A 15,606-nucleotide genomic window follows, 5' to 3' on the forward strand; every position below is an offset into this window, starting at 1 on the left:
TGGGAGGCTTAAAATCAGCTTTGTGTGGGGTGGACACAACAGAAATCAGCAAATGGCTACAGATAAGGGCTTCCTTCCCCATCCTCCCAGGCGGTTGTTAAACATTTACCAGAGCACTGCTGGTTTTTAACTTTATACCATCCTTGGGAGGATTGAGGAAATAGTCACTTGAATCGTTTTCTGTGGTGCTTATTTTCTCAGGGAACCCCAGCTGAGAAACACTGCATGTATGTGGGCTGGGTATATGCATCTCCAACTTTACTGGATAATACTAAATTATTTCTAAAGCGGTCACTCTGATAGCTGTGAACTCTGTCTTTATAATTTGAATTTTTCTTATTATTGATGAGGTTGGGTATCTTTTCACATGTTTCTTGGCATTTGAATTTCTTCTTTTACCCATTTTTCTATTGGGTATGTATGGCTTTTTAAAAATTAACTTAGAGAAGTTCTTTACTAATTTTGAATATTACTAATCTTTTGTTGATTGCATGAATCACATATATCATTTGATAGTCTTTATTGTTTTTATCTCATGTATTATGTTTAATTTTAATGGATCAAAGTTATCAATCTTTTTCTTTATAGTTTGTGAATTGGGTTTTTGGTTTCTGTAGCCAAAGTCTGGGCAGAAAATAGAATTCTACTAAATGATTCAACTAAAGAGACTTTTATGAAAGGACTTTATACAGAGATGTGACAGAAGTCGAGGCATTTAAGCCCAACAACAGTAGGAAGCTGTAACTATCCTTAGGATAAAGGGGGAAGGAGAGAAATGGTGTTTTAGGATCCCTGAGACTTGGCTCCCTGGAGAAGGGGCCAGTGTGGACGCTGTGGTTGTGGAGGGATGGTTACTGCCAGAATAGGGCCCAAGCAGGAAGGAGCAGAGAAAAAAATGCCCCAGCTTCTCTCCCTTCTGAGCCACTCTGATGGTGTTTTTGTTTGGCTGAATCCAGTTGGGAGCTAGTTGGCAAAGGGAGGGGTCAACATTTCAAGGTGCAGGGCAAAGGATAGGCAAGCAGAGAATGAATCTTAGGAGAAAAACAGTAATCACACATTCCTTATCCTAAGACCACAAAGGTATTTTCCTATATTTTCTCCTAAGAGTTTTAAAGTTTTGTTTTACATATGTAGATTTCAGTCCACCTGAAATGTGCTGTTTGGAAAAATATTAGATACCTAATTTTATTTTATTTTTCATGCAGGTAACCAGGTGACTCTTAGACATTTATTTAATACAGTCTATTCTTTCCTGTTGATCTATAATCTCACCTCTGTCATATTTCTTGGTTCCATATATCTGTGGGTCTATTTCTACACTGTCCCTTCTGGTCTGTTGATTTATTTAATTACCCCTATGCCAACACCACTCTGTTTTAATTATAAGAGGTTCATAATAAGGCTTCATAACTGATAGGGCATATCCCCCATCCTATTCTTTAAACTTATTATAACTGTCTTTGGCCCTTTGCTATTCCTGATGAATTTCTGGATTTGCTTTACCAGGTTTCATGGGAAAAAAATGAGATTTATATTGGAATTGCAGTTAATTTATTGATGAATTTGAGGGACAATTGGTATTTATAGTATTAAGTGTTCTTGTCCGTAATTGATGTGGATCCCATTATTTCTGATTTTTTCATCTCATGAACTTTAAAAAAAAGGTTTCTATTTTCTCACTTCTCATTTTTGCCTGTAACATGAAAATAGTAATTCTGGAGTCTTTATTTTTATAACTGTTAATTTTTACCTCTAAAACTAAAAGCCTGATGTCTAACAGTTCTGAAGTGGCAATACGTCAAAATGGGTTGAAAATAATATCTCATTCATTATGTTTTTCCTGTCTTTTTGTAATTGGGCTTTAATTTATTAAAGAAAGCTAAAAGGAAATATAAATGCTGTTGAAATTGTCAGTATTATTACTACAAAAGCCATTTATCTGCAGTGAATGAATCACAGTAGCCAAAGAAGGAAATCTGGTACTTTTAAAAATTTGACTTGACTCTTTAGCATGTATGTTTTAAAAGACTCACCTTTAGGGATGATTAAATACATGCATTGTTTGAGCAAACACAAGATTGTAGAGTGTATATTTATTTATAACAGAACAGAATGGCAGTGGGTGTCTATGCTATATAGATGATATTCTCGTGGTATTTGCTGCCATCCACTCTCCTTTCTAAATTTAGTGTTACAGAATCAACTTCTGTTTTTAAAAAGGGAAGTTACATATAGCTCATTCACACTATTATTTTCCCCTTAAAAGCCAGTTTCTCTGATAATTGCCCATTTAAGGAGTTTCATATAACTCAAACAAGCCTTAGCTCTAAGACAACAGTTTTGAAACAAATATTACTTAGCAAGATAAAATCTTTTGTTCACTATTTAAAGCATGTCTAGAGAAACAATTGACTGGTTACACAAGTGTATCTAATTGGTGTTGGCGTTTATCTCAGATTCTTGCTTTAGTTTCTTCTTACATGATGTCACTCTGCACTTCTGATTTTAAATGTGAACAATTTTAAATTAAAAATGTTTTAATTTAAAGCATGGGACTCGAATTATTGGACACTTGGATAGTTTGGAAAAGTCTTGTTTATTTCTGCAACAGGTCTTTTAAAAAACGGTTCTACACTGGTAGCTAAAATAAAAGACAAGTCTATACCATCTTACCTAAGTGTCACCTTTCCTTCAGCAAACCAATAAAAACTCAGGGTGGCAAAGAGCTGATTCATTTTTAATTGTATACTGTGACTACATTTGAACTCTGTTCTCTGTCCACATGTTTGTTTTCTAATGATACCTCACAGCCTGAACTTAGAAGCATTTTCTGGACATCTAACACATTAAAGGTTTGAATTTTTTTAATTCTCAAAGTAGAATTTTTATAGCTACGATTAAGAAATGGTTTAAATATATAATTGCCCTTTCCAAATCACTATACTTCTCTTAAATGACCTCATTACTCCTATAGGTGATTTAAAGGTATGCAATCCTAGATAGTATAAACATGAGAATATGTACAGCAGAAAATAGGATTTAGCCTAGCCAGTCATATAAATTTGCTTGATTTTGAAACATAAAAACAGCTGGTATTAAATAACACTTTTGAAAATAATTATTTTTCCTGTCATTTTGCCAAGTTTTCCTGGAAATTAATATTGATTGATGATATTCAGAACATGTCTGATTATTGGCATATTTTTGTACTCCATGATCAAGAGGGCATGAGAGTGATAAATGTAAAATGGTCATTTGAACCATTCAAGTCATCACTTAAAAATTTGGATAGGCAAATCTTGTTTTTTTAACCTGTAATTATCAAATGCTGCTGTATTTAAATATGATTTAGCTGAGACTTTTATTTCCTAAAGTAGGTAGGAAGAGAATGTTTTCATAAAGAAGTAGGGGATGGTGGAATTACGGCAATAATTTGTTTATCTGCAAAATTGTTCCACAATGGTGAAGCTATATAGATTAACTCTTTAACAATAAGTACTTTGTGAATGCCCATCGGTCCTTTTAACTCTGTTAAACCCAAATGGCATGTTTTAGAAGTGCTGTAAAGCAGTTACAGGTGCAATATTATATCACTCACAGTGACACCTGTAATTATGAAGGTTCCCAAATACTGCTTAAACAGTGTATGTAAATAGTTATTTATATGTATATACACACATGCAGAGGTTAGAGAAAAGGTAATGAGATGAAACTTTTAGCCAAGGGTTGGAGTTCTTTGTGTAAGAAATAGAATTCTTATTTCATGACTCTAGCCTAGGGTTGAAGCAAAGCGGTACTCAGATCCTGGCGCAGCACGACCCTCCTGCTGGCCTCTGCATGTTGACTCTGTACTTCCTGTCTGTAACCCATCCTCCCCTTCTTGAGGAGCTCATACTCTTCTCAAGACACCTGGCTTCAGCCTTCCTGGCTATTACAAAAGAATTTTAATGAAGATCAGAAATCTCACAGCCTCCAGGTCTTCTTTGTCCCTGAGCGTCATCTTGCTAAAGAACGAGTTCAATGGGCAGGTCCTTCGCTAAGCCTGTTTACTCATCTGTAAGATGTGGAAGCAGTATCTGTCCTGCCTATGGTACAGGGAAGATGCTATGAAGAGCAAATAGGTGCATTCATATGAAAATGCCTTGCAAACTGCCCTGCTTCTATACAAAAATTGGGTTGGGGGTATTGTAGATTTCACAGCTAGGTGACTTGAACTGTAATGGGTAACAAAGCCAGGAGAATATGTATAGAACCACTCAAACCTGTCTTCTGGATATAACAAATAATTCAAAGAACATGTTCTAATGAAGAGAGCATACTATTATTTGTGCTTCTTTTAGAAATATGTGCATGTGAAGTTGTTTTTATATTCTTTCAATGAGCAGATTATCTCATTTGAGCCTTAAAACTTCTCCATGAAGGTAGTCTCCACTGTAGTCACTTTTCATAGACTCCTACTCTGAGGAGAGGCTACAGACACCTTTGAGCTCAAACTCCTCCTTTTATGGGATGTGGAAGCATCCCCCATGATGTCCAGGGTCTGATTCGGCCTCACTGCTGACTGTAGCTGTAGAACTGTGCCCAAAACCTCCTGACCAAAAACCTGCGCTTTTTTCACTGGATCCCATGGTGATTCTAAATCTGTGTGACATAGCAGATTGAGAAACTAAATATATTAACAGTTAATCATAGTTGAGTGATTTATTTGTACAGGATCTTCAAACTCCTACTCCAGGCCTCTTCATTGCTAAGCTGGTTCCCAGGGACACGGAAGGTCTGGAGGCTGAGTGATTTCTAACATCCATTGAAGTTTTCTGTGGAAGCCAGGAGTGCTGAGTATCTTAAGAGTACAAACTCCTCAAGAAGGAAGGATGTTTTATAGACAGGAAATACAGAGTCAACATGCAGAGGCCACCAGGAAGGGAGTGCTGTGTGGGGAACTGAGTACAAGAAGAGATGTTTCTGAGAAGTGACCTCCAGTCTTGGTGGAGCGACATCTGGCAGGGAAGGAACACAGGAGTTGTCGTCTCACTTTTCTGCTGAGGAGAGAGTGAAAGCAAAATCTCAGGTCCTTTAAGGAGGTCTGCTGCAAATTGGGCCTCACAATTTATCTGAGGACTTTAAAAGAAAATAGTGGCAAATGGAATAGGAAGGAAGCTAATGCCCAATAGAAACCATTTTCTCTAGTAAAGGTTAGAATGGACTAATAAAATACTAGGAACAAATGGTTTTAAAAGCATTTTTTTCAAATATCATCATTAAGATTTGGTTCCAAATTAAAATTTAAATGTTATCAGGTTTTAAAAGAGAAAAAGGCCTAACTCTAACAGAAGAACAACACCCCTCTTGAAACACACGGGGCATCATTGCAAAGCAGTTCAGTAACAAATAAGGGTAACTGCAAAAGTAACCCTTAACCAAAGTTGAAGTTCTGTGTGAAGTACGACTTCAGGGACAAGAGGGGAAAGAACCTGACAAAAGCCAGAGGAAGAAGGGATGAAGCAAAGTTTGCAGAAAAGGATGAGTTAACTTGCTCCTTTGGTACAATGAAGTCTTAACGTGCTAGTGAATGAAAAGTACTGAACCTATTTGTGCTGTCTTTGTGAAAGCATTTAGTTTTCCAAATCATCGTATTCTGAATCAACTCCTTGATAATCTGTTAGGTGATGTGACTTCCAGAAATTTATTTTAAAGATTTGTTGACCGTTTTCAGTTATCAGTGGAAGAGAAGTCCACATTCAGTTAGGATCTCTGTATTTTCTATGAAAAAGTTTTGTAGCACAGCTGGCTATATACAATGTGTTTAATAACTGAAATTTTACCTTTTTTTTCTGTAAGACCAATTTCCAAGGTATGTAGGTAGATGATTATTACCAATATTTCATGTGGAACTGGAAAGATAAAATATAATAAAGGTGAAAGAAAAAGTTTGAAAACTATTTTAAAGTCTTTGTTTCTCAGTTTACATAACCAGCTTGTCCTTCTGTCATTTCTTTCATGCATGCTAATTAAGTGCTAAAAGTAGCCTTCAGTTAGCACAGTAGTCTAGTAGTTTGCAAAATGTGAAGGCACAGAAACTTTCAAGAGAAGCAGTGAAGTGCAGACTAGTACCCAGAACTGCAAAGCAATGTTGAGAAGTGCCTCTCTGAAATTAAACTCATGAGTATTTTTTAAAATTACTATCACAATTCTATACTTAGGAAAAGCAATGTTTCTTTTCTCCCTAAACAGGTATGTTCCTAGTAGTTAAATGTGGATGACTGGCCTAATTTTTTATAGGTGCAAGTGAGAGAAAGAAACTCGAAACTCTGAATCCTGAAGGCAGGATTATTTTTAAATGGGCTTTTAAACGTCCCAAAAAGTGAATATGACACTTACATGTTCACTGAACATTTCTTGCTCATTTGCTAGGAATAAACAATTTTAAAAAACCATGCTACTGCATACTGAAGGGAGTTGACTTCAGAAGTTCTGGGAGGGCCTTTCCTTACTCTCAGGGGCTTGGATTCCCAGAGCCAGCCTACAGGGAGTCTACCTGGAGGCGGGTCTTGGTTAACCACCTGGTGTTGGACCACATCAGCAGCTACTGAAGCTCCATTTTGTACTTTGAGTTCTTGGTGAACGATGCCAGAATCTGAAAGTGGGGGAAGTGGGACTCTTTATAACATGTGCACTGATGGAATATTACGACCTTCAAATGTGTGGAAAGGTGAAAACCATTTCACCGCAAAACTCAGGTTGCTTTCTCAGAACTCAAACCTTTACTGAGCACATACAGAACACACTGTATCAGAACCACGAGTCCACTCTGGAGACACAAAAATTGTCACTTTGATCTTACTTCATGTGTACAGGGATACTGCATTTGGGAATTCATTTGCTAGAAAATATCCAAGTGCCACAAAAATTCTGCAACTCTAACTTGTTGCTAACTTCAATTCATAAATAATAGTTTAAATTCATTTTAAATTCAAGAGCCTCTGACCTCTTCTACAAAGTTATCACAGGAAGAGATTGAAGATTCTATTTCAGTGGCTTTTCCTTAAAGTGAGCGCTGAATGTATAAGTGAGTGGATGGTTAGGAAACTGTTGTAGTTAGTGTCCTCTCTAAAAGGCAGAACTCAGGAAATGAAAAATATTTTGGCTTCCCAGCAAAATGTTTGACTGCTATGCCACCCAGGCACAAACTGAGCAGAACCTGCAGAGGGCCCTGAGCATTACTTCCATGATGTATAATTTGGAACACCATTACAACAAGACTTTCCAAAGACATCCATGAATAATTAGCTTTTGGAACTGGTTATACTTAAAGAAAATCTGTATAAGGTTTTGATTATACTGTGAGTCCAGTAAAAATCATTTTCATTCCGCTTAAAGATAAAACAAGAAACATTGTCTCCTCTACAAATATTTTAGCCCAGTTTTAATTAATTTCGATAAGATCATCAATTTGATTGATAACAAATCATTACAGCACAGTTCGAATAGGTCTAAACTTGTCTTGATGTTAACGACTTATAATCACCTTTATGTTAGGTCTTAAAGCTTTATTATCCTTAAATATAACTAGCATAGTGGACCATTAAATGAGGAAGTGATTTGAGATGATACTGATTGGGGTGGCAGCCAAATTTTTAAGGTGCCTGAATTACTTTTTATAACATTTTTTACATTGAATGCTCATGTGACTTTTAAAATAAAGTAATTTTTATTTTATAGGGGAGCTGTCTTTATTTTTCCAGTGCTTTTAAATTCACATCATGCAGGCGCACAAACAACCTTTCCCAGCTAGTACGTTTCCCTGCTAAATATAAGTAGTTCAAAGTAGAAGCTTTCTTAAGCAGAGAAAAAAGGCTATCAACATGGAAATTCTGGGCAGAGCACGGAGTGTCTGGCCTCCCAGGGTCATCTCAAAGCCTGGCTTCCCTACCGGTGTGAACTTTTTCAAGGTAGAGGGGCGGGCAGGCAACGGGCTCCTGGATCTGCACCTCGGTGCAGCCTGGCACAAAGGATGCAAATTCGGTTCCTTCTGTCCTGCTCGGAAAGTGCTGTTGACTTGGTGAATCATTTAGATTGTTGGGCCAGAGCCACCACGCGCAAGGAGTGTTTTCTATCCCCGGCTCCAGCTGGAGCCGCCATCCTGCCATTGGGATATCTTTGCTGGTCACTTGTGAATCCTCAGACCCCGGCGTCGGGGAGTGTCCCAGTTGCCGACGCTGCCGCCTGTGCCCTCTCGCCACTCACGTCTTGAAAGCCCAGTGGGCAGCGGGGACATTGCACCTCGGGGGCTGATTTTTGCCCCAACCACCACCCCTCGGGACCCTGCCCGCCCTGCTGACCCGCCCCAAGTTGCCGAATAGCTCGGATGCTTGTCATATTTGCGGTCGCACCACTCTGCAGGCTGTGCGCGCGCTTCACTCGCAGACGCCTTTGTCAGTAGCCGTTCTGTCATTTACATTGAGTATTTTCTAGAGTGTGAGGGGATTATTGGTGGTTAGCAGTGATCCCTTGGCCAAAATTTCTTTTTTCCGCTCGCCTTCTCTTTAAGCCTTAAGAGAAAATAAAGGGGGGGGGGCTGGCCAGAGAGGGAGCCGTGGGCCGCGCTGCCACCCGGTGTCTCCCGTGCAGCTCCGCCTGCTCCTTCCTGCTCCTCTGGCGGCCGGGGCCCCCAGCTCGGCATTTATCGAGCCTCCCGGGACCGCCAGGGGAGGAGGCGGGGCGGGGCGGGGCGGGGTGGGGCGGGGCTGCGGTGGAGGGGCGGGGCGGGCGGTGGAGAGGCGGGGACTGTTGAGCCTCGGGCCGCAGCTCGCGGGAGGCTCGCTGGCCGCACGTCACTCCTGCACTGCTAGTGCCGGAGCTCTAGCTGCCTGCTCGCTGGGTCAGGGCGCCCCCTTCGCCCGCCTCCCGCTTCCTCCTCCGCTGCCTGCCGCCGCCTCCTCCTCCTCCTCCTCCACCACCATTGTATAATGTTCCGAGCGCGCAGGCAGAGGACGGCGGAGTCTTAGCTTCAGTCTCGCCTCTTGCCCGCTCCCCGGCGCTACCCTCAGGACCCCGGAGCTGGGTACTCCGCATGGAGCAGGAGTAGCTTGAGGAGTGGGCAGAACCCCCTCCCGATGCGTTAGTTCCCAGGTGGAACTACATGTGGTAAGTTCTCCCAGCGCTGGGCTGGAGGGGCTTCCGATGCGCTGCGCTACCAATGGGTGGGGGCGGCGTTGGGACCCAGCCGAGGGTCGGAAAGCCTGGAGGGCGGAGGAGGGCCCCAGGCGGTAGTGAGGGTCGCTTGAGCCTCCCAGAGAGAGACCTGAGCTGTAGCAGGCCCCCAAATGAAAGCTCCCTCCGTATGCCTTCCGGCCCGGCGCCCTTGGACGCCCGGAGCGAGGGCCGGGGACCCCCAGTGTACAGGGCAGATCTGCTGGGGGAAGGGCGAAGAACGGGCAGTCACTGCCCGGGGTCAGGATGGGGTCGGGAGCTAACCAGAGCCCGCAGTGAGACCCAGGGAGCTTGGAGCTGTCGGTTTTACAGCTGGGATGTGTGTGCGTGTTGTGGTGGTTGTGTTGTTGTGGACGTGCGAGACTTTTCTCTCTTTTTTTTAAGGCTCGGATTGCTGCCGCAAAGGCTGCTTCACTTTTGAGTTCCGTGCCCGGGTTTGCATCCAACTTGCTATGGTGTGTTCCTGTGTTTTCCTGTGTTTTAGCTTAAAAATCCTTCTCCACCCTCTTTTTGCCCGTGCGCGAGTGAGTTGATTTTTGAATATATATGTATATTAAACTTAAGGTCTCATTGGTTTTTTAGTTAGAAATCTACAAGTCATCTTGGTGGTGACCGCCTATGACTGAAAGGGAGGGGGTGGAGGGAAGCCAGCTGTCCCAAGCCCTGGACTTTGTACCATTAAGACAGAGGGTGCTTGGTCTAAGAGGGCCATTGCAGAGAGAAAAATCATAAATGGTTCTTATGTTTTTCCTTGGTCATTAGTTATACCTTTAGCAGAAGTAATAGTAATAGATTGAGACGGGAGTAGAGTTTGGGGTTTAGTCTTAAGTTGCCAAAAAGATTAAATATTGTTTGTCTTAGAATAACTTTTTGCTCTAATACTGGGTAGTTTCCGGATGTTTTAGGAGGTGGAAAGTAAGTTTTTACAGGCACTGAATGGGGAAGGGCAATCAGCAGGGTAAGATATCTAGACTCAGACTATAGCAGTTTTTATCTGAATTGGATTGAGCAGCCCCAGATGGTCTTAAGGAAGATAGTACGTGAATGTTCTCAAGCTTTGTTCATGAAATATGCTTTTTAATTTCCCAATATATGTTAAGAAATATCTATAATATGTGTAAAGAGCCTAGGAATTGTAGTAGCCAATAGGATCCCTGAGGCCTTAAGTATTCAAAGTAGCCTTTTATAATTAGGGACTAGTCTCTGACAAGAGTGAAGTGGGCTCTTGGCTCCACTCAACCCCTGGAGGACAGTCCACCTGAGAGCCTTTAGGTTGTTTTGCTGATGGGGGGTGGGGGCGGGGGTTCCTCAGCTAACCAGAAGGCATGTCTCACCCCAAGAGCTCCTCCCATTCCTCCCCCTTTTTATAGCAGTCTGTTCTGATTTGAGTGTGCTAGGGTGTTCTGTAAGGATGAAAATACCCATCCTAAGATCCCAGCTTCTGGCATGAGCAATTATAGCTTGTTCATGGATCTCTGCTTTCTTGTTCATTTTATTAATGTTTTCATTGAAAAAAAAAAAAAAGCCCTGCAAGAAATGTTAGCAAGTTGTTCTTTCACTTCATTGATTTTACTTAGAGGTACTATATGGTAATGTAAAGTTTGTTTATGTTGTTCATCAAGTTTGGCACCCTTAAAATAATTTTTACTTCTTTCCCCTACTCCTAATTAAAATGTGTATATTAACCATGTTGCTCTTAGATGAGAAGCCCTAAGAAATGGATTTGACAGCCTTTTTGTTTGTGTTCAACACTCAGTTGTGTTTCTTGCTTTACTACAACAGGCAGGAGAGAGGACTCACATTTTAATACCAATCAAGTGTAGACAAGAGATGTCCTAGGGAACAGTTTTATTGTCAGGCAAGTGTCACAGCTCCTTCCATCACAGCCGCTCGAGTTTGTTTTCCTTTAAGAACTAGGAGAAGGATATTAACTCAGATTTAGAAAGTCTTTGGACTCCTCTTTGCTAAATTGCCTCCAATGGAAACTTTTTAAATTTAATTCAGAAGCTAAAATATAAATTTTACCCAGTTATCATGCACTGATAATTAATGAGTATAGTAAAATAGTATATATGATGAGATTTTAAAACTCACTCAAATTTGTGTAGCAACTAACAGCTTTTGGCATCCATGATTTTATTTATTTATTTATCTTCACCTGAGGATATATTTATTGATTATCGAGAGAGAGAAACATTGATCAGTTGCCTCCTGCAACCAGTATGGGGATCAAACCTGCAACATAGGTAAGTGCCCTGACTGGGGATCGAACCCACAACCTTTTTGGTGTATGGGACCATGCTCCAACCAACTGAGCCACCCAGCCAGGGCATCTGCTATTTTAAACAGTGATTCAACTGCAGAATGGAAGTTACAACACTACTTTAGAAACATGCACACAAAAGATATCAAAAAGATCTAAGCAAGGTTAAAGATATATACATACATATACATTCATACAAATACTTAAAGTTTTTTTCTGTCAATAAGTAACAGATTCCAAATTATCAGTATCAAATTATACTAAAAGTTACCCTCAGCCAAAGCACTTTAATAGCTAAGAAGGGTAAAAGCTACAATAGAAACTTTAAAAGGTTTTTTTGTTGTTTCTTATTCAAGAATACTAGTGAAAGCATGAAGAGTTATCTTATATTTCATTTATATCAGAAAAATCAAGACAACTTTGTCAGTATTACATATAGATTGAAATATGTATAGATAATTTTGGTATTTAAGACTGTGAATTTTAATTCACTCATAGAATTTTTTTAAACCTTTGCTGCTACAGAAATTTCATGTTAATTATTATGGCATATCCTAAAGCACAGGTGGCAAACACAAGGCCCGAGGGCTGACTCCAGCCCTCCACCTTGTTTTATCCAGCCGGCACCTTGTTTCTACCCAGCAGCAGTGCCGAGCTCTCATGTAACTGTTAAGGAGCAGTTACATTTATACAGTCCTAAAATGACATTCAGCCCTTTGAAAGCAACCATGAGGCTAATGTGGCTCCTGGTGAAAGTGAGTTTGAAACCCCTGCCCTATAGGCAATAGCTATAGTTGCATTAGTTTCTGGGCAAAGGAGAGAGAGAGAAAAAGACTGAGAGACTGACTTTCTCTCCAACTACTGAGTCCAAAGGTCAGGTGTATACAAAAGGCACCTTAGGGCAAGTTCCAATTTTATGTAAAAAGGGCCTCACAATATGGGGAACAACCACCATCGTAGGTCTTTCCATGAATTAATACTGACCAACATGAAAATATAAAAATGCAGTGGCCACTGCATATACACAAATCATGTATTTTCTACCCACTGTTAATGAACATTCCTTAAACAATTGACAGAAACCCACAAGTTACTGCTTCTGCTTAAGTGTGTGCATGTTTAATTTAGTTTTAATGTTCTTGAAGGAAACGTCTACTGACCAAAGTTGGCACGTCTTTTTCAAAGGAAGTGTTGTCTCCAATGGCCAGTGCAATTGGCATTAAAGGCAAACTTCTGCCCTCTGTGCAGATGCTGGGAAGCTCTGTGAACAGAACTGTCTCCTGGAGCGCCCATCACTCATTGTGTGGAGCAGTGTCTTTCTCCACGGGCACTGCGTGGCAGTTCATTCTTTGTATGAATCTGTGAATGGCATATGTCAGGCCAATAAGACAATATTCCTGTTCTGGGTAATAAATAGATGCCTTGTTTTGTTTGTTTTTCCTTGAAGATCATGAGACAAACAAAGCATGCTTGGCTGTCTAAAATATTTTTTTAATACAAATAAAAACTGAAAAATAAAAACACAATGTCTTTGAAAACATACGATTTCTCAAAGGACAAAACAGGTGCTTAATTTTTAAACAAGCACCCTACACAGGCAGTGCAAACTCCCTTTTGAAAATTCTGCCCTCTTTGTGGTCTGAGGGCCCCTAACGCTGGAAAGGCTCATTTGTCTCCTCTCAAGATCTTCTGCCCCTTATCTGAACTTAATTGGAAATGCTTGCTGGGTGTCACTGAAGCAAACACCACAATTTATCTATTTTAGAAATTTGGGATCACATAAGCTGTATTCTGCTTCCGGTTCCGAATGGAGTTGGCATCTGCTGCCTCTTGTCTGGCCTCCTCTCACACTTGCACGCTGTGTGTCCGGAGCTGGCCCTGCCTCTGAGCAGGGACAGCAGAACGAGGGGTGAGTGTGCCCAGCGAGGCGCCGCCCTGAGTGGAGTGAGCTATGCGGATGCGTGGGGTGGGGGCTGGAAGGAGGAGAGCAGAGGACAGATCTGGAGCTGACTGTGCAACTGCTACAGCAGGTCTGACTAGTTTTAGGTGCCCAAAGGCAGCTTTGTTTCTCCAGTAACTCCAGGTAGCAGCAAACCTAAGTTCTTAAAACGAGTTCATGTCTGCGTTACTATCTTTTTGCCTCGGTGCAAAAACTTGTAGCTTTGCAGTTATTGTTGAACTCTAAGCTTTGTTTCCTTTAAAAAATGTTCATAGTTTTTTGTTTGTTTCTGAGGAGTTTCACATAGAATAGTGAAGAGAAATGGATTCTGGCTCTTAATTAGGACATTTCACACACACACACACACACACACACGTCTGTGGTGGGGCTGTGTGAAAAAAAGTAAAAAGTTCTATTTGAATATACTGTCAAAAAATTGAATACTGAAATGTCACTCTCTGCAAATCAACCTTTTGCCCCTTGCTCCCTCTCCCCTGGCCGGCTGCTTATCATTCTACACCACGCTCCTGGGGCTTCAGGCAGGCCTGCTGGAGTACCCCACCCTGGTGTTTAGAAGGGTTGCCCGAGTTAAACTCAGGGAATCTGAAGTTCCAAGGTCATCTCTACTCCAGAACAGGTTGGCATAAAATTGTAGCCACACTAACGAGATAACGAGGTGGCAACTGTTTTAAACTGATCTACCTTCCTTGAGTGGTTATCCCAATTTTTACAATACTATGATACAGATTTGCTTTTCAGACTTCTTTCCTTTTTTGAGGAGGGAACCTCCATGTATTGTGTGTACTTCTGTGTCTTCCCTGCTGCCTCAGAGAACCGAGCCGGCCTGGGAATTTGAGCCCCATGGTCTGCCACTGAAGGAGGAGATTTTGCACTGCTGTCATGCTTGCCGTGAGCCTAGCGATGGCCTTTTCTGAACAGTTTTTAAGACAGATTATTTTTTTTTAAGTATTTTTACCCTCTCCAGAGATATAAAATAGATTTCATCTGGTGATGATTTTTTGCTTTCTAACAGTAATTGGTTTACAAATTCAGGACACAGATTCCTCAGGAAGACAGGTGGGGTGAACTGGAATGTTGGGGACCAGGGGTCTAGTTTGGAGGCAGTCTCTCCTTAGATCCCTGAGGATCCTTGAAGTATGAAGAGGTCGCTTCCTAAGAAAATAAATATGCATTACATTCAGTATGGTACTCTGATTATTTTTATTGTGTTTGACTAAATGACTGTATGTAAGGTTCTATGGGTCATTAATTATCAATATACAGAAGACCTCCGGAAAAAATACATTTCATGTCAAAATAGCCCCAAAGTAAATAAAAATGAATGGCTGCGACATTTACAAAGTATCCTTCACTGCCCTCAGGTTTAGTATGTAGCCTCATCTCCTTTTTCTACTTTGTGAATTATTCAAGTATATAATGTAAAGTTTAAATTGTCTTTGTAAAACTTTACCACTAGTCTGCCTAATTCATCAAAGTAACTAAAATAAACATTTGGAATATATATGTTGCTTACATGGGACAGATATTTACATAGTAGAATAGTTATTTCCTCCCCTTTACATGTCTATTTTTATACTCGTCTGTCATATTGTAGAAATTTGATAGTTTTCTTTTAAGGAATCCTGGTTTAGACCATATAATACAAGGTTTAGATTCACTCACTAAGTAAACAAAGAAATAACATTTCTCTGATTTTCTTCTTTTAGACTGCATGTGGAAGTTAAGAGATGAAATATGTTCTGTGTTTGTGAGGAATATTTTATAGCATGTCTTCTTTTAAGTGATTTTTTTCACAGTAATAAAGCATTCCAACTTCGAAATAAAAGAAATTAAAAACTAATCATAACCTATAAGAAACATCCATAAAAACCCTTCCTGATGTAGCATACTGAGTTTTTAATTTGTTTTATTCTTGGCCAGTAGTTGGCTAACAAAACCTAAAAGGAAACCTTTTGTTTTAACTAATATCCAGTTTTACTTTTTTACAGATTTGTTCTAACAAATTACATTTATTTGTTTTAGTGTGACTGTTTCACATATCTGATAGCCCTCTTTAAAAAAAAAACTCACATATTTTTGGCAAAGCATTTGGTTTCTACCTTAAGCCTTTTCCCCCTTGACATTCATTAAAGGTCTCTGGTGTGAGGGGAAAACAAGGTGTCTTTAGGGGGCA

At 40.4% G+C, this 15,606-nt stretch overlaps 1 protein-coding gene across 6 annotated transcripts in view; it reads left to right on the forward strand.

The window, feature by feature from the left end:
* Positions 1 to 15,606, forward strand: part of SERTAD2 (SERTA domain containing 2) — a 129,984-nt gene that overhangs the window by 98,217 nt on the left and 16,161 nt on the right. Inside the window, exons 1-2 of one of the 6 annotated variants that reach the window (XM_045827482.1) lie at positions 8,822 to 9,144; positions 9,595 to 9,734. The exons of 3 other annotated variants lie outside the window; for them this stretch is intronic. The gene's annotated coding sequence lies outside the window, so the exon portion shown is untranslated. Of the gene's footprint in view, positions 1 to 8,821; positions 9,145 to 9,594; positions 9,735 to 15,606 lie in introns of those variants that run through there. 2 more of the 6 variants (XM_045827483.1, XM_045827481.1) reach the window with 2 other exon arrangements.

Source organism: Phyllostomus hastatus, unplaced genomic scaffold, assembly GCF_019186645.2.
Source record: "Phyllostomus hastatus isolate PE091 unplaced genomic scaffold, TTU_PhHast_1.1 phas_scaffold_78, whole genome shotgun sequence".
NCBI lineage: Eukaryota > Metazoa > Chordata > Mammalia > Chiroptera > Phyllostomidae > Phyllostomus > Phyllostomus hastatus.